Raw genomic sequence first — 18,352 nt, 5'->3', positions numbered from 1 at the left:
TGCCTCTATGGATGTGAATGTTTATGTACACCCGTATGCCTGTGTGTCCATGCAAAAGGAAGGAGGAGACAGTCTAGTTCCCAACCCTCTGCGGCCTGATGGAAGTCAAAGAGGAGCCAAAAATCACTGCCCTCAGATCCTGAGCTTCCCTTCCCATTCCAGAACTCATCCTTCTCTTTCCTCATCATTGGCTTTGGGCTTTTAGGAGTTGGGGAGGTCGCTGAAAGGGGGGCACAGGGATGGCTGAGGAGAAGGCAGCTGAAGGCAGGGTCACCAGGAGTGAAGAAGGAAGACTGGGGAAGGAAGATGGGGGGGGGGGGGGCGGCTCTGCACTGTAGGGTGGGGGTGGCTGTGAGGGTGTATAAGTGGGAGGAGGCATGCCTTTCAGGAAATGTTACCAGCAGAGCCAGAGCCTCATCAAACCTGGAGCAGCCCTTTCCCTCCCTCCAGCCCCTGGATTAAGAGCACCCTGATCCCACCCAACTATTTTCTCTTTCTTCCCCTGTTTATAAAGAGGTGCACATTTTCAACATACTCCACTCTTCAACGCAGGGAGAGAACTCTGGCTGATTGCTTAATATTTGGAAAAGATCCCCCTTTGCCAGGTCTGGCTTCTTGTGTCCCAAAGACAGAATAAGCTGGTAGGGTGGGGACTCCTACATCTGAGATGCAGGGACTCTTAGCCCTGCCACATCCTCTCTGGAAGCCCCTCTGCCTCCTTGGTCATATCTCCTGGGTCCCCTCCAGACCATGTCTGTCCACATCTGCAGTAGCACCTCTGATCACAAACTTCCGAGCCTTCCTCGCTCACTCCCTTACTCCCTCTCAGCCTCAAAGTACCATGTCCCCAGTGCCACACAGTGCCATGGTCAGCCTTGTGGACAATCCAACTCATGGCCACTCACTTTCTCTCAAGACTTGTGTCTTTCCTGCCATATCAGTACAACACTGTCCCTGCTCCACTCACATAAAAGGGCTGCAAGGTGATGCTGAAGAAACCACCCATGTACTGGCACTGGTGCCATTACATACAGTCAGCCTTTGCAGGTCCTCAGAGCTGCCTGCTATCCCACCCCTTTCCCCGGTCACCCCTCATTTTCTTTCTTTGTCAAGGTTCAAGAGGAGAAGTCTTGTCTTTGGCTGCCTTGATTGAATAAGTCTTGCCATATTGGCCACTGGGGACTGAGCAGGGCAACCCACCCAAGCCCCAAGCTGGATGTACCTTGGACAGTCCACCTCTGATCCTCGAGCCTGGGAGAACACCTTCTTCACAGTTTAGGCCACATCTGTCAGGTCCTCCGGCACTTTGGCTAGAAGAATCTCCTCATCCAAGGCTGATACTTCACGTTTGGTGGGCCTGTCCTCCTCAGGCTCTGCCCTATCACTCACCCCTCTTCCTCCTGTAATGTTGGTATCTCTGGGTACCATCTCCTCAGCATATAAAAATATATTTATGTCTTTTTCATCACCTTTAAATAGATAACAATAAAACAAAAAACCCTCATTCCTCCTAATCTCTGCTCTTACTCAAGAAAGAAGGGATAACTACAGATGTCCATGAAAGGACCCCTTACATAGCACATCATGGAAATGCCAAAAATAAGGAGAGAGCACTCTTCATGGGACACAGGATGACAAGCCTGCTCCATTCCACTTCCTCTGTCTGTTCTGCTGCTCCTCAGCCCTGTCAGACCTCCTCTTACAGGAGTCATCAGTGACCCCGTAATGGTTTCATATCTGTATGTTCATGTGCTGTCTCCATCCAAGTGGCTGGTAAGGTTTCGCACAGCACAGGTACCCAGGACCTGAATTGTGACCCCCACCCCAGACCTGGACATCTGTAGTTCACAACCTCCTGAGGTGATTCTGGCACAGGCCACAGGTGGAGAACCATGGCTGGCTGTCAATCACTTCTACTCTATTGTTCCTTTGTGTTCACCAAATTACCTTGAGAGCTATTCCTTGCATTTTCAGGACTCTCTAAATCAGCCCTTTAAAAAATTTAATCAGTGTGTGAATCCCTGGGGATCTTGATAAACATAGGTTTTGATGGAATGGGTTAGGGTGTGGTCCAAGAGTGTGCATTTCTACTCAGTTCCCAAGTACTGCTGGTCCATGAGCCACACATTGAGTAGCCAGGCTCCGAATCACTGAATGGTACACTGGAAGGGAACTTAGAGGTCCAGGTCCGATCCTCTTACTTTTTACATGAGGAAACATATTCAGGGAGTAAGTAATTTGATTTTGTTGAGCTCCTTCGTGGAAGTGGAAGGAAGCATTTTCCTAGTGTGGCTCCCAGCCTGTCGCCCCTCTTGGGCCTAGTAAGGTGTTTGGGGCAAGAATAGGGTATCCCCCTTTCACCTGGTCTATCCTGCTCTCCCAAGACAGACTTCATCCCTCAAGTGATCTTGAACTTTACCTAACTTGGGACTGAGATGGCAGGGGAGGAGGCAAGACAATGCAGGGAGACTAACTGGCGCTTTTGCCAACTGGAGCTAACAGCAACCGATGACCTGCAGGAAGGTTCATGAGGCCCTCCCCCCAACTTGGCCAGGTAGCTCTTAGGTTCCACCTGAATAACATCTCTGCCCTTTTGAGGTTATCCAGACACTGTACTTGCACATGAACCAATGGATGTCTCTCCACATGCATAAGTGTGGATGTACACTCCAACTTGACCCATTCAGAAAAATGGCAGCAGAGACAAAGTAGAGATGGAATGAATGGAATGAAGCTAACCATGCACACTGACTCACGCCTCTCAGTTTTTTTTTTTTTTTCCCTGCCTCTCCGCTTTTGAGAAGATGAGACAGAAGGGAAAATGAGCCAGCTACTCCAAGCAGGGGCTCTGTCACTGCCCAGGTCAGACAGTCCTTTCTTCTTGGGCACATGGGAACCCACTCACCCACAGACAGGTTTCACAGGGAAAGTCTTACAGGCTGTGCCCTGTGCATAACTCATAGTGGGGTGGGGAGCATGGGCAGTGCGAGGTGTACACAGCTTGGTTTCCCAGTGCAGATCCAGCAGCACATGGAGATGGCTCAGTTCTCCTCTCCCATGTCCCCAACAGGGAGCACATCCACTCACATGGGGGATGATGTGAGGTGGCGGGCAACTTGTAATACAGACTTCATAAGGGCTTAGGTCTGCTGTGGAACATGGAGAGGGTGACAGGATGGGAACAGCTGCTAGAAGAAAGAGTGTGAGGACCTGGTCACACATCAAGGACCCTGACAGCCCAGCCTCCCCACAGGCCCACACATGTACCGCTGGCAGACACTTGGTCTCCAGAGAGAACCCACTCTTGGAAAGAACACATCACTTCCTCACCTGCTGAGAGGCGGCACAGTGACAGGCTTGGGCAGGGGACAAGTTGGTGGCAGTAGGAGCAGCTGACGGTCGTCAGACGAGAGACTGATTCGAGGATCCTCCTTTGAGGCTCACCTGAAAGCACAACCATAGTTGGGTTGGCAGGTGTGGCAGAAGCCACCTGTGCCCCAGGCCCACCCAGCTCTCAGTGGCCTCACCACCTCAGCAGCTGTCTCGGCGAGCCCATGGACTCTCGTATCAGGCCACATGGGAGATGGGGAGCCACAGGCAGAAAAAGGAGCCCTGATCTGACACAGGAACATCTGGAGGCCATAGGCTGCCCTTCCTGGCCTTAACATCGCTCCCAGCCGCACACACCATCCCACTTCCTGCCAACCTCTGCCAAACACAAACCTTTTAGATGTCTTTTCTTATTATAAAAAGCTAGACCAATTGTAGAAAAAATGTGAATATAGAGAAAATTACAGTAAAGAAAATAAAAATCAGTGATAATGCCTTTTCCCAGAATTGACCACGGTTAACATTATTCCTATGCATATTAGAAATAAGCTGATTCCAACCAAAGGACATTTAGCACAGAAGAGATGACTTGATCGGGTGGCTTTAAAGCCTTCTTTAAAGTCAGGGACTCTCCACAGAGAGACAAGACAAATAGCTTGTTGCCTCCCTCCTCTGGAGAGACTGATTCTGGGGCAATTGGTGCATCTCCCAGGGGTTTCTTGAACATCTCACCCTATAACATCCATTTTTGGGGAATCCCAGGGACCCTGCAGCAAAAATAAAGGGTGGACTTCAGGGAATGATGTGAGAAGTTGTGCTCAGTGCATTTTCCCTAGCCTACTCCGGAGGGTCCTGCACTTCCCCACTGTGAGTTTCCTTCACCCCCACCATCTCTAGGTAAGTCCTAGAGAGGAGGCCTGCTGGCCTGCAGGGGCAGAGCCTAAAGCCTGCCACCTCAGCAGGTGATTTTAAAGCAGGGCTCCAGGAGTCTTCCCTGCCTGCACTTTGGACAAACATGAAGCCCTGGGGGGAGAGGGTGGGGCTGGTAAACAAGCCGTCAGACCAACCCAAGTCCCCCTCCATGCCCTGACCTCTGCTTCCTTCAGTTATCTAATTTTGTTCTAAAGTCAGATGTGCCCAGGAGAATGCTCTCTACTCTTAGTGTCTTCATCCTTAAAAGAAAGGCAGAAAACGTTCCTCTGAGCGGGTGTCACATCACAGTTTCCCACAAATGTCCTGTAATAAATGCCACAAATGGGGGAGGGCGCCTGGGTGTCTCAGTTAGGCATCTGCCTTGGGTCATGATCTCTGGGTCAGATCATGATCTCCAGGTCCTGGGATCAAACCCCACATTTTGGTCCCTGTTCAGCGGGGAGTCTCCTTCTCCCTCTCCTTCTGCAGCTCACCCTAATTGTGTGTGCGCTCTCTCTCTCTCTCTCTCTCTCTGTCAGATAAGTAAATCTTTAAAAAAATGTCACAAATGGGACGAGAAAAGCTAGGAGAGAACCAGACGATACACAGATGACGCTGATGTTTGCTTTATGAACTAGATATTTTGTCACTGGACACATCCTGACTTAGAGTCTAAGGCTTCGTGTGGCAAATTCTCTTGCTTGGCTCCATGAAAAAGGGATCCCTGATCACAGAAGTTTGAGCCACAGCCGTTGTTTTGCTCCTCCCTCTGGAGGGCCATGCAGCACACTAGCACAGTAAAGACTCTGAGGAGTCCTGCAGTAGAAGCAGCCCTTTTACTCAGCCCCACCACTCCCCAAATGGTTGATTCAGGAACACCCCAGGTTTTATTTTTGTTTTTTAATGAAATGATGTATCTCATTCTTTTCCATCACACCCTGGGGTCAACAGACCCATTGACACAAGTGGCTGCACCAGCTCTGGCTGCCCAGAGGGCTGATAGGATGGAGAAGAGGCCTTGTACCGTTCCCCAGGCTCCTGCTGCTCCCCAGCCCATTGTGGGAAGGTCTACCTCTACCTGCGACCCCTAAACCAGCTGCTATCAGAACCCCTGGCGAGGGGGGGGTGCGGGGTAGACCACTAAGGACTGACTATCCTCCACTTCCATGACCCTGGGCTGCTGTTTTCTTTCTGGGCCCCCTGGGGATTCTGACACCTCAAGTTCTCCAACCACTGCCCGAGTCCGTTGGTTCTGAGACTTTACTGTGCATCTGCATCATCTGGGGCGTTTAAAGGTGAGATGCACTGGTCACACCCCAGACCACATTGAGTCACACTGTGTGACTTCCCAGGTGATCCTGAGGTGCAAGCCACATGTGGAAAGACCTGGCTCTAGTCTGTGTCTATACTGGTGCTTGTGAAACTCTGCTGTATGTGTGATTCATGCAGATCTCAGACTCTCACTCAACAGATTCAGGTGGGCCTGAGATGGCGACCTGCCTTAGTAGCCTGGGAGCTTGTTACAGATACAGAATCAGGTCCCACCCAAACCCCTGGAACTGAATCTGCATTTTAATCTGAGTGTAAATTAGAGTTGGAGGTGCTCTGTGCTGGAGCAGGGGGGCCCACTGCCACTTTATGCAGGGACTCTGAGCCCAAGGTGAAGAGACTTTATTGAAGACACAGGAGTCAATAGGTGGGGGATGGGAGAGTCGCTATTCTCCTGGCCCTCCTGTTATTCACTCTCCTGCTCAGCTTTTGTGCTGCTCCTTTCAGTGACTTAGTTGATTCTGGTAGTTCTTGGAGAGACCATACATTACAAAAAGACTATTAATTTCTCCGTGTCCACTTGGCATCTGCATAGCATTTTCCATTCAATGCTTGGGGCATATTTCAGAAGTCAACCCACCAACTTGCTCTGGGCCCCAGGAGGAGCTTTAGGAACCTTCCCAGATTCACTGCTGTTTCTTAAGTGAGACAAATTATTAGTGCTAATAGGAACTTAGCTCCTGATTGGCTTCCTTGATCTGTTACTGAAAAACGCTGCCTCTTAACAGCACTAAATATGCTGCCATGATGTTTTCAAAAGCCCTCCTGCCCCCCAAACAGAAAAAAGTATACTCACCTGTAAACAAAATGCTGTAATCTCATTGTGAAACTCTAGAAAGATCCACCACGTGGCCACAGCTGTCTGGGAGGTCCTCAAGGGCAGAAACTGGTTTTACTAATGTCTGTGTTCCCAGGACTAACCCAGGACAGGCCCGCTGTCCATGTTCATATAAACACGATTCACCTATGCATGAAAGAACTAACTAGGGCTTCATAGCAATGGTGTTAATTAATACTCCATGACTGCTGTTGTTTCAATTCTTTTTTTTAATTAAGATTTTACTTATTTATTTGACAGAGAAAGAGAGAGAGAGAGAGAGAGAGAGAGAGAGAGAGTGCATACACAAGCAGGGGGAGCAGCAGAGGGAGAGGGAGAAGTAGACTCCCACCTGAGCAGGGAGCCTGATATGGGGCTCCATCCCAGAACCCTGGGATCATGATCTGAGCTGAAGTCAGATGCTCAACCATCTGAGCCATCCAGGTGCCCCTATTGTTTCAATTCTGAAATGGAGCTAATTCAGCATCCAGTTGTGAAATGTAGTGACCTGAAGTCATACATATTTGCTGGTGGTATGGTGCTGGGCCTTGAGGAACCAAGATCATAGTCTCTATTCTCAGAGCTTATAGTCTGCTGGGGGTGTTGCACATTGTTCATACAATCGTGCTGATGAATGTATTCTTATACACAGAGGCACACAATTCATAGTGGGTATATAACCAAAGAACTTGACTTGACCTGGTGGTGGTTGGTTTCTATGAGAAATTCTGAAGCTATAAGGAGGAATGAGACTTGCCTGCCCTCACAGAGCTCAGTGTCTGAGGGGGAGAAGGCGAGTAACTAATGGTCATGGTGTAGTAAGTGTAAGTGGGGCTGAACCCATTCCCTCCTTTTCTTGTAATATGTAATTGTGGCCCATTGTGAGGGGAAGATGGAAGAGCAGGAAGATCCTGAGCTTACCTCCTCCCACGGACACACCATGGCTACAACTACACATAGAGAACTCTCTCTGATGATGACCTGAAGACCGATAGAACAGATCTTCCACAGCTAAAGACATAAAGAAAACGTCACATTGAGACAGGCAGGAGAGGCAAGAGATGTGGTCTGATCAAGAACCACACCCCAGGCCTGGTGACCCACAAGCAGGAAGGATATCACAGGCACACAGGTCCTCCCAGAGGAGCGAGGATTTCCAGCCCCACATTGGGCACTCCCTGCCTCAGGAATCTGCACTGCCAAGAAGACAAGTCCTGATACATCTGGCCTTGAAAGTCAGCAGGGCTTAGCTCTGGGAGACCTGAAGTGCTAAAGGCAACCATGACTCTGCCGTTAAATCTCTCACTCTGAGAACCAGCACTTTGAAAAGTGCCTGGGTTATATGTGAAGGAGATTTATTGACTAATTTTTGGGTATGCGCCAGAGGGACAGGGATCTGTAGGAATTTTCTCCAAGAATGAAGTGTTGGCAGGTGGCATTTCTTGCCCTCCTTCAACCTAAATGGCAGCAAGAGAAAAGAAAACAGTGCAAGGGAAAGCTCATAAGACTAGCAGGTGATTCTCCAGCAGAAAGTTTTTAGGCCAGAGAGTGGCATGATATCTTCAAAGTGCTAAAGGGAAAAATCTTGTAACCAAAAATATTCTACTTGGCAAGGTTATCATTCAGAACCGAAAGAGAAAGAAATAATTTTTAGAGAAACAAAAGTTAAAAGAGTTCATTACCACTAAACTGGTCTTTTAAGAAGCATTAAATTATAGGGATCCCTGGGTGGCACAGCGGTTTGGCGCCTGCCTTTGGCCCAGGGCACGATCTTGGAGACCCAAGATCGAATCCCACATCGGGCTCCCGGTGCATGGAGCCTGCTTCTCCCTCTGCCTATGTCTCTGCCTCTCTCTCTCTCTGTGACTACCATAAATAAAAATTAAAAAAAAAAAGAAGCATTAAATTATAAAAGCATTCTTTAAGGAGAAACAAAAAGGCCATAACTAGAAGTAAAAAAAAATGAAGGAAAAAAATGTCAAATATATAAAACATGGAGTGGGGAGAAAAACGTAGTGCTTTTAGGATGTGTTTGAATTTAAGCAACCATCAACTTAAAACGGTTTGCTGTATCTCTGCAGGGTGTTACATATAAACCACATGTAACCACAAATCAAAAACCTATAATAGATGTACAAAAAATAAGGAGAAAGGAATCTGGGTATAAAACTAAAGAAAGTCATCAAATCATTAGGGAGGAGAGCAAGAGAAGAAGATAGGAAAAGAGAAGATCTACAAAAGCAATCATAAAACAAGAAACAAAATGGCAATAAGAACATAACAATCAACAATTATTTTTTTTCAACAATTACTTTAAATGTAAATGGACTAAATAGTCCAATCAAAAGACAAAGAGTAGGTGAATGGATAAAAAGTCCAAGTCTCATTTATATGTTGCCGACAAGAGACTGACTTTATATCTAAAGATACATGTAGACCCAAAGTGAAGAGATATAGAAAGATACTTCATGAACTGGAAATGAAAAACAGCTGGAGTGGTAATACTTGTATTGCACAAAATGGACTTCAGAACAAAAACTGTAAGAGACAAAGAGGTACACTAGGTAATGTTAAAGGGATCAATTCAACAAGAAAATTTAACAATTGCAGATATCTATGCACCCAACATGAAAGCTCCTAAATACACAAAGCAAATATTAATAGACACAAAGAGAGGAATTGACAGTAATACAATATAATAGTAGGGGACTTTTACATCAATGGATAGATTGTCCCAACAGAAAACACAGAAACCAGTGGCTTTGAATGACACATTAGACCATGTGGACCTAACAGATACATACAGAACATTCCATCCCCAAAAAGCAGAATACACGTTCTTTTCAAGAGCACATGGAACATTTTCCAGAATAGATCATGTTAGGCCACAAAACAAGTCTGAAAAATTTAAGAACATTGAAGTCATTTTAAGTATCTTTTCTGACCACAATGCTAAGAAACTGAAATCACAAGTTTCCTGGGAAACAGGAACACATAGAGGCTGAACAACACACTACTAAACAACCAATGGGTCAATGAGAAAATCAAGGAGGAAATTAAAAAAAAAAACAAAACCTTGTGATAATTGAAAATGAGATCACAACATTCCAAAAACTTTGGGATGCAGAAAAGCAGTCCTAAGAGGAAGTTTATAGAGAAACAAGGAAAATCTGAAATAATCAAATTTACACCTCAAGGAACTAGAAGAAAACTAGAAGAAAAAAAAAAAACAACCCCCCCCCCCCAAAAAAAAACAACAAAGTTCATGTTAGTAGAAGGAAGGAAATCAAGATCAGAGCAGAAATAAAGGAAATAGAGACTAAAACAAACAAACAAAAAACAGTAGAAAAGATCAACAAAACTAAGAGATGTTTCTTTGAAAAGAGAGCCACACTGATAAACTGTAAGCCAGACGCATTAAGAAGAAATGAGAGGACTCAAATAAGTAATTGGACAGAGAAGTTGCAACTGGCATCACAAAAATACAGAGGATTATAAGAGACAACTACAAAAAGTTATACACAAACAAACTGTACAATCTAGAAGAAATAGACAAACTCTTAGAAACATTCAACCTTCCAGGGCTGAATCAGGAATAAATAGAAATCTGAACAGATTATTATTAGTAATGAAATTGAATTGGTAATCAAAACTCCTAACAGAAATAAGTGCAGGACCTAATGGCTTCACAGGTGAATTCTATCAAATGTTCAAAAAAGAGTTAAGAACTATTCTTCTCAAAGTATTAAAAAAAAAAAAAAAATGGAAGAGGAAGGAAAACTTCCAAATTCATTCTAGGAAGGTAGCATTTATCTCATACCAAAACCAAAGACTTAAAAAAGAAAGAGAACTACAAGCCAATATCCCTGATAACATAGATGCAAAAATCCTCAACAAAATATTAGCAAACTGAATTCAACAATACATTATAAAGATCACTCACCAAGATCAAGTGGGATTTACTGCAGGCATGTAAGGATGGTTCAATATTTGTAAATCAACATGATACACCACATTACCAATATGAAGGATAAAAATCATATGATCATTTTAGCAGATGCAGAAAAAGCATTTGACAGAATTCAATATCCATTCATGATAAAAGCTTCAAAATACGTTCAAATCTTGACACAAAGGTATCAAGAAAAATTTAAGAAGTTCTATTTGGAAAACCAAATATGAGGTGAGGATTATTTACAGCGAGGATTCCACCTTATGAAGCCATGTTCACTTCTAGGGGTTTAATTTTTATGGCCACAGACTGGTAGGTGGGCCTGTCAGATCCCACATGTCCCCACAAAACAGCTCACTGAAGAGAGAGCCCAACACACACCCCTGGATCACTAGCCACACTTTGGTCTTGAGTCACTATTTCCAACATTGCACGGTACATATCATGCAGATTTGCTCTTTGGTCCAATCCCCACACGTTAAGGGGGCTACAAGTAGAAATGTAAGGATATCACTGTTTTTACCCTAAAATCTAAAATCCTGTTAGATAGTAAGCCCTTAAGGTGGCACTGCTTTGGGCTTAAAAGCTGAGGAGAGGTTCTCCTGGTGTCCACAGCAATCATTTATTCAACATACATTGGTTTTGAATTGCCAAAAAGATTTTATGTATTCAGTCAAACATGTTGGAGTGCCCCCCAATAATGGAGCTTCAAAACAAGAGACATGATTGGAGGAGAGATCTTTTACCTGAAAAGTCATAACTACTGTAGTAGCAAAGGCCAGGTTTTCTGTACATGTAGAAGCAAAAAATGGTACTTTAGCCTCCCAAGAGAAATCTTGCTTTTTTCTCACAGTCATGCCAGGGTAGAGCTGAATATCCTGACTCCTGAACAGAAAATCAGGTGCTGTCGCACTGGGCTGCACTGGGAACATGGTCCCCTCTGTCCCTTTGGTCCCCTCAGCTGGGACAAGGCCATGGCCATGCCCATCCAGCTTGAACCACTCTGCAACTTAAACACTGTGATAGTTCAGCTTGATGCATTTTACTATCTGGGTCTCCATTACTCAGTTTATATCTTGATTGCCTGATAGTATCTTCCTGATATAACAGTTCATCACACCGAGGCTAATCCAGCACAAGAATAAGAACTTTTAGCATGGCACATGCTGTAACAGACCTGAGGGGCAAGTGGATCCTCAGAAGAGTATTCTGGTCTGAACGAAGCTGGAGCCTGCTGGTCACCAGCCACAGGTGACTGCCCTCCTTATCTGGCCCTGACTAAAGTCAAGAAAATTAGAGAAGGTTGGCAGACCAGCTGTTATATTTAAGGGCATTTGACTAGTTATTTGACAAGGTAGTGCAGAATAAACAGAAAAAGAGAACCCAGGTCCATCTTCCATGTGACCCTTAATACTTCCCACTCTCTCATCTACATGGTTATCCCCAGACATTTGTTTCCTTGACCTTGCAAATAGTCTAAAAATTTTATTTGGCAGGAACAAGCACTAAAAAGTCTAAAAGTGCTCTGTTGCTTTTATATCAGCCATCATAGAGTATGAAATTCTTTTTCTGCCTGCCGGATTAAACATTCATTACTCAAACTAGACCATGCCATTGACCAGTGTGAATACAGTGAAGAACAAAGACTCAAGTCCTGTGTGTGGGATCTTATAGTATATAACGAGACACTTTTAATTTTTTCTCAGGGCGACTCTACTGAAGTGTGTGGGTCACTGCACCAATGAAGAGGCCATTTAGAGGTGATGTGGCTGGGCCAGTTTACTGGCTTCCTAGGATTGCCATAAGAAATTATCACAAACTTGGTGGCTTGAAAACTCATTATTATTTATTCTCATAGTTCTGGAGGCTAGCAGTTTGAAATTAAGACCATGTTAGGACCATTAAGACCATGCAGGGCCATGTCCTTTTTGAGAATATTAGGAAGAGAATCTTTCCTCTTCTTTTCCTGATCTTGGGGCTCCCAGCAATCCTTGGCATTCCTTGCTTATAGAGACATGACTCCAATCCCTGCTCCCATCTACACAACCCCCTCCCCCTCCGTGTTTCTGTGTCCTCTCCTTTTCTTCCAAGGGCACCAGCCATATACTGGATATAAGGCCTTCCCTAATCCAGGACGACCTCTAACTAATGACATTTGCAAAGACCCTATTTCCAGATATAACCACATTGTGAAGTTCCAGGTGGGTAGGAATGGGGCGGGGGCACTATTCAACCCAATCTGACCATGACCAAAAGATTGTGGCTATAGGACTGTGATCATTTCTATGAAGCAACATAAATTTTGCTCTTTGTAAGACCTGTTAGAAAACACCTCTCTGAGAATGGCATCGTGTTTTATGGCTATGTAAGAGAAATTCATCCTAGGGTGATAGGAACATGGGCTGAGAAACAGCCTATACAACAGAATTCATAAATTATACCCATCTCGATTTCCCCAATTTACCAATGAAATAGCTGAAGTCTAGCCAGTTATTTCCCCAAAGTCATTAAGTAGCTAATCAGTGGAGAAAAAAATATGATGAAAACCCCAGGTTGATCACCCTTCATTCATTCATTTGACTCTTACTGTGTCAGGCACAGCACTGAAGAAATGAGAGTGATTCATACATGATTGTCGCCCTCTATCTCGTGGGAGACAAATCTCACAGCAGCATATGCAGTCATAGTTTCCAGAAGTCACCACAATAGTCTAGGAAGGGTAGAGGGGCCAAAAACGAGAGGATGGATTCTTCTTGGGGTGGGCAGGATGATAAGAGGAAGAGTGGGAGGGCTTCATACTCAACCTGAGCCTGCAAAGTGACCAGGAGCCCACGAGGCAGAGGAACAGCATGTGTGAAGGTAGACAAACCACAAACAAGCCTGACATGCTCTAAACACTGCATTGTTCTTTATTTCTGGAGCCCAGGAGTGTAGGGGTCAGATCACAGAGGGTCTCAAATGCCACTCTAAGAGGGTGAGACTTGTATCAAGCAAACTTATAATCAACTGAAGGGTATTTAAGCACTTTTACATTTTAGAAAGATCACTTCAACATAGTGTGGACATAACCAGAGGTGAATGAGATAAGCAAGAGACCAGTTTGGAAGCTCCATGAGTCTAGATGAGAGACTCCCTGTGTGCAGTTGAAGCTCTGGCAAGGAGAGGAGATGGAGGGTGATAGAAAGTTGGTACTAGGATGGAAGTATAAAGAGGATGACATTAGGATTTGAACGTTGGGGAAGGTGGGGAAGGAAGGCGCCTGGCCCACTGTCAAGGAGATGGTGTCAGGCCACTCACCAGGCTCAAGAAGAGAAAGGAGGGCTTGCAGATGTGTGCAGTGAGTTCATGTGGGGTAGTCTGCGTTTAGGGTGACCGTAGGACACCAAAGAGAACATACCCAGCAGACAGGCAGGCTGACAGGGATATAGCTTAGAAGTGACTTTGAGCTGAAGTGGGAGAATTGTAACTCATGACTATTATGGGGCACCAGAAGTCGACTTATGGAAGCCTCAGAGGAGGTGGGAGCATGAGTCACAGGGCAGGGCCAGGTGAAAGCCTTGGCTCAGACCTGCATGGCAAGGCTGGGCAGAGGAAGGAGACCCCATGCTCATCTCTGTTCTGTTTCTTTGCTCTTCAGTCTGTATTTTCAGAATTACAGAAATAAAAGATTCAATACTGATAAAACCAATAAATTACTGGCCGCAGCCAAGATCAAGATGGCTGGGAGATGTGCTGTTCTCCTTGAGAATGCCTAGGCTGGTGCTGACTCCCACCACCCCACTGGGGGCCCTGATATAATTCTGGCCCCCTCAGCCCCTTTGCCAAATATGCAATCATGATCAACCAGGCCATGCCCTACAACTATCTGGTGCTCCTCTGAGATGATGGGAGTATGCCCTGCATGCCTAGGCAGCCCCTGGGGCCCTCAGGGTCCAAGCTCACAGTGGCTGAAGAAATTGAGTGACCATGTCTGGGTGACAGGGAAAAGTCCCCTTCCCCTGTGGCCAATAAAATGAGAAAAGTGAAAAAAAAAAAACCCACCCCCAAACAACAAATTATTCTTTATAATTTATGGACCAAATGGCACAAAATTGCTAGGACTAAGCCTGAAGCTTCATAAAATGAAATTCTGCAGAACGAGGAAGTGACAGAGGAGCTATTGTGTCACTATAGACACCAAACTATTATGTAGTTCGTATGGAGAACAGTCTTACATGAGACTGTTTTTTTACCAATGGCAATGGCCATTGCCAATGGGTAAAGTGTGGAGCTTGCTCTTGGGGAGACATCTGCCTGCAGAGGTGACCATATAGTCTCTGAACTTACATATAGCTGCCCCTTGAGCACGTAGGAGTTAGGGTGTCAACCCTCCCTGCAACCAAAAATCTGCATATAACTTCTGACTCCCCACCAAATTTAATTACTAATTGTCTACCGCTGACCAGCAGCCTTATCAGTAACATAGTTAACACTTATTTTGTATCTTTTTAAAAAAAATATTTTATTTATTTATTCATAAGAGAGGCAGAGACACAGGCAGAGGGAGAAGCAAGCTCTGTGCAGAGAACCTGATGTGGGACTCGATCCCAGGACTCCAGGATCACACCCTGGGCCAAAGGCAGACGCCAAACCGCTGAGCCATCCAGGGATCCCCCACTTATTTTGTATCTTATATGTACTTTATACTATATTCTTACAACAAACTAAGCTAGAGAAAAGGAAACGTTATTAAGGAAAAGATAAGGAAGAGAAAGTATGTTTACAGTACTGTGCTATACTTAATCAGAAATAAATCCCACCAGTGGACCCTTACAGCTCAAACCTGTGTAGTTCAAGGTTTCAACTGTACACTGCATATCACAAACTATGTAGTCAAAAATGCCAACACACATTCAGTGGGTCATGCCCTTTGGGGAGAAGCAGTTCATGCCAATTTGTCTGCCTCTCCCAGCCAGATCCTCTGCACCCGTTGGCAGTTTTCAGCCATCTTGCGAGGGTTCAGGTGCAGCTTCCAGCGTCAGAGCAGAGTAGAACCAGTGGCCTATCATGAGTCTGGACATACTGCCTCTCTCCAGGAAGGTTCCTCCTGTTTCCTAGGGCAGCCCTCTGCCCTCACTCTGGTGGTTCCCCCTAATGTGGGCTTCAAATGCCATGGCCTATTTGTGCCCTCGGGAAATAGTAGTCTTGACAGACAGACTAAGCTAGCTGAAGAAGACGAGGCAGTTCCATCCTCTGAGACCAGTTCCAGGAAATACTGTTTCTAAGGACTCCAGCTGCTGGCAACTGCATTTTATCTCTTACCATTTTGTAAGACAACATTTACATTGAAATACTTGACTTTCTAAATAAATTTGCTGAGGTGACATTCACCTGACATAATGAACTATTTTGAAGTGAACTTTTAGTACATTCACGATGTTGTGCAAACACCACCTCTACCTAATTTCAGTACATTTCCATCACTCCAAAATAAAACTTCATACTCATTAAGCAGCTCTCCCCAGAGTCCCTAGCAACAACCAACCTGCTCCTGTTTCTATGTATTTGCCTCTTGTGACATGCTATATAAATGAGATAATTCAATAGGTGCTCTTTTGTGTCTGGCTTATTTCACTAGCATAATGTTTTGGGATTACACTCATTTTGTAGCACATATCAGTGCTTCATTCCTTTCTATGACTGAATAATACTCCACTGTATGGATATACCACAATTTTCTGCTGATACTTTGATGAACATTTGAGCTGTTGGGATTACTTTTTTGACTATTTTGATTACTGCTGTTTTGAACATGCACATACATACATTTGCCTGAGTACCTATTTTGAACCATTTTACATTCCCACTAGCAATGTATGAAGGTTCCAATTTCTTGACATCCTCACCAATTTTGTTATTTTCCATTTGGAGGGTATTATCACCATCCCAGTAGGTGTGAAGTGGGACCTCACTGTGGCTTTCATTTGCATTTGCCTAATGACTACTGAACATCTGATGCCAATGTTGAGCATCTTTTCATGTGCTTATTGGCTTCATTTATTTTTTAAGAATGGTCTTAATGTGGGGTGTCTGGTGGTTCAGTTGGTTACGCATCTGACTGTTGATTTTAGCTCCGGTCATAATCTAGGGTGGCGAGATCAGATCCCGCTTTGGGCTCCATGCTCAGCACAGAGTCTGCTTGGGATTCTCTCTCTCCTCTCTCTCTACCCCTCCTCTCACAACTTGTGCTCTCTCAATCTAAGATAAATAATAAAATCTTAAAAAAAGAGGATGTTAAACTTTTAAAATTTTAAAAATCTCAAGTTTATAGAAAGGTTGCAAGTACATCACCAAGATTTTTTTTCTGAACCACTTGAGCATGAGTTACCAACTTGACTCTCTATTATTCCTCAATACTATGGATCTCCAGAAAACAAGGACATTCTCTTTATATAACTACAATACCACCATCAGTCAGGAAGTTTACATTGATACATCACTATCATCTGATCCTCAGACTCCAAGTTTCATAAAAAATACCAGTAACATCCTTTATAGCAAAAGGAAACCAACTCTGAAAACACTTTGGTCTTGGATGTCAGCCTTCAGAACTGTGAGAAAATAAATTTCTTTTGTTTAAGCTGTCTACCCTGTGGTACTTTGTTTTGTTAGCCAAAGCAGACTAATACAGCTCCTCATTGGTTGCAAGATGAAAGCCAACCATATTAGTCCAGTACAACACCAAAGATTGAGCAAACAGACTCACATGATTATAATAGAACATAGACTAATCTATTTAAAAAGATAAGGACAGAAGCCCCAGCTTGCCAGCAGGACAGTGTCAGGACATCTCATAAGGAGCCCTTTAGTAGTTCTTACTGCAGTTTCTATGGCATCCAGGAGTTATTTAATTCCCAAGTGGCAGCATGGTTCAAGGAGGTGAGATCTTTATTGGGAGGGGCAAAAGACCTCTGCCCACAGAAGTAGTATCTCTTCAAAATAGCTTCCAGGTCCCCACAGAGATATGTCACTTTAAAAAGTCATCAAAACTGGAGAAAGCCCAAAGTATAGTGTCTATATTAGGTATCTGAAGTTCATTCATAACTGCTTCCAGTCCCTAAGTAATTTACCAATCAGTGGACAGTTTTACCATAAGCAATGTTGCCTGACAATATAGTTGACATACACTGTCTTATCTGGTTTCCAGGGTGTATGAGGTAGGCAGAATAATGGGTTCCTAAAGATGCTCATGTCCTAATCCCCAGAACCCATAAATATGTTATGTAATATGACAAGGAGGAATTAGGATAGCAGATGGATTTAAGGCTGCTAATCAGTTGACTTTAAAATAAGGAGGTTAGGGGTGCCTGGATGGCTCAGTCAGATGGCATCTGCCTTTGGCTCAGGTCATGATCCCGAGGTTCCAGGATCAAGCCCCATGTCAGGTTCCCTGCTCAGTGGAGAGTCTGCTTCTTTCTCTACCCTTCTCTCCACTTATGCTCTCTCTCTTATTCTCTCTCAAATAAATAAAACCTTTAAAAATAAAATAGGAAGGTTACCATGGATTATCTGAGAGGGCCTAATGTAATCACCAAGGGTCCTTATAAGAGAAAGAGGGAGGCAGGAGAGTCAGTGTCGGAGTCTGAGATTTTAAGATGCTACATTGCTAGCCAGCTTTGAAGATGGAAGAGGGCCGTGTCTCAAGGAATGTATGCAGCCTGGAGGTTGGGAAAGGAAAGAAAATAGGTTTCCCTTCAGAAAGAAACACAATTCCGCCAACACCTTAATTTTAGCCCAGTGAGACCCTTTTCAGATTTCGGACTTCCAGAACTGTGGTAATTTGTTACAGCTGCAATGCAGGTAACAGATACAGGTGGTTAACAAGGCTGGGTTCTCAGTGGGGGAAGTGGCCTGTGACACTTTCACTCACATGTGATTGATAGCTGGCCCCTCCCTCTCTCCTCCAGCCTCCCTCTGGCCCTCTCCAACTATGTTAGTCTGTTCTGGCTGCCATAACAAAGTACCACAAACTT

The 18,352-nt window shown here is 44.6% G+C and overlaps 1 protein-coding gene across 7 annotated transcripts in view; it reads right to left on the bottom strand.

Moving 5' to 3' along the window:
* Window positions 1-18,352, bottom strand: part of GNG4 (G protein subunit gamma 4) — an 80,885-nt gene that overhangs the window by 34,735 nt on the left and 27,798 nt on the right. For 2 of the 7 annotated variants that reach the window (XM_038533849.1, XM_038533850.1), the window contains exons 2-3: window positions 3,331-3,444; window positions 1,223-1,428 (exon numbers count right to left, since the gene is read on the bottom strand). The gene's annotated coding sequence lies outside the window, so the exon portion shown is untranslated. Of the gene's footprint in view, window positions 1-1,222; window positions 1,470-3,330; window positions 3,445-18,352 lie in introns of all 7 variants that reach the window. The other 5 variants (XM_038533846.1, XM_038533848.1, XM_038533844.1 and 2 more) reach the window with 3 other exon arrangements.

The sequence above is a fragment of the Canis lupus genome, chromosome 4 (genome assembly GCF_011100685.1).
Source record: "Canis lupus familiaris isolate Mischka breed German Shepherd chromosome 4, alternate assembly UU_Cfam_GSD_1.0, whole genome shotgun sequence".
NCBI lineage: Eukaryota > Metazoa > Chordata > Mammalia > Carnivora > Canidae > Canis > Canis lupus.
Note: the sequence above shows the minus strand (reverse complement) of the source record. Positions and strands in the feature narration are given on the sequence as shown.